This window comes from Bison bison, unplaced genomic scaffold, assembly GCF_000754665.1.
Source record: "Bison bison bison isolate TAMUID 2011002044 unplaced genomic scaffold, Bison_UMD1.0 scf7180017864331, whole genome shotgun sequence".
NCBI lineage: Eukaryota > Metazoa > Chordata > Mammalia > Artiodactyla > Bovidae > Bison > Bison bison.
This window is the reverse complement of record NW_011494903.1, coordinates 2,298,906-2,299,697: the sequence shown is the minus strand read 5'-3', so window position 1 is coordinate 2,299,697 and position 792 is coordinate 2,298,906. Positions and strand designations below refer to the sequence as shown.

The following is a 792-nucleotide window of genomic DNA, read 5'->3' as shown; positions in this document are numbered from 1 at the left end:
ACTATAGCAATATTTTTTTGGTCTAGCTCCTAAAGTAAAAGAAATAAGAGCAAAATTAAATAGGGCCTTATTAAGCTGAAAAGCGCTGGCACAGCATAGGATGCTATCAACAAAACAAAAAGACAACTTACAAATGGGAGAAAACATGTGCAAATGCTATGACCTACAAGCAGTTATAAAACATATAAACACCTCATCCAACCTAATATCAAAAAAAAACCAAACAGCAGAATTTAAAAATGGGCAAAAAATCTCAATAGACATTTTTCCAAAAAAAGACATACAAATGGCTAACAGGTTCATGAAAAAATGCTCACCATCACTAATCATAAGAGAAATGCAAATCAAAATCACAATGAGAGGAATTCCCTGATGGTCCAGTGGTTAGGACTCAGCACTCTCACTGCTGAGAGCCTGGGTTCGATCCCTGGTCAGAGAACTAAAATCTCACAAGTCTCAGAGCATGGCTTGGCAAAAAAAAAAAAGAAAAAAGAATTGCAATGAGATACTACCTCACACCTGTTAGAATGGCTATCATCAAAAAGACCACAAGTTACAAACGCTGGTGAGGATACAGAGAAAAGGGACCCCTCCTAGGTTGTTGATGGGAATGTAAACTGGTGCAGCCACTATGGAAAACAGAATGGAGGTTTCTCAAAAAACTAAAAATAGAACTACCATATAATCCAGCAATTCCACTCCTGGGTTCATATCCCAAGAAAACAAATACATTGATTTGAAAGATATACACACCCTAATGTTCACAGCAGTATTATTTACAATAGTCAAGAC

At 36.6% G+C, this 792-nt stretch overlaps 1 non-coding gene across 1 annotated transcript; it reads left to right on the top strand.

The window, feature by feature from the left end:
• Positions 1-366: 366 nt before the first annotated feature.
• Positions 367-439, top strand: TRNAE-CUC. Its single transcript has one exon. It is a non-coding gene; the product is annotated as a tRNA-Glu (tRNA).
• Positions 440-792: the final 353 nt, after the last annotated feature.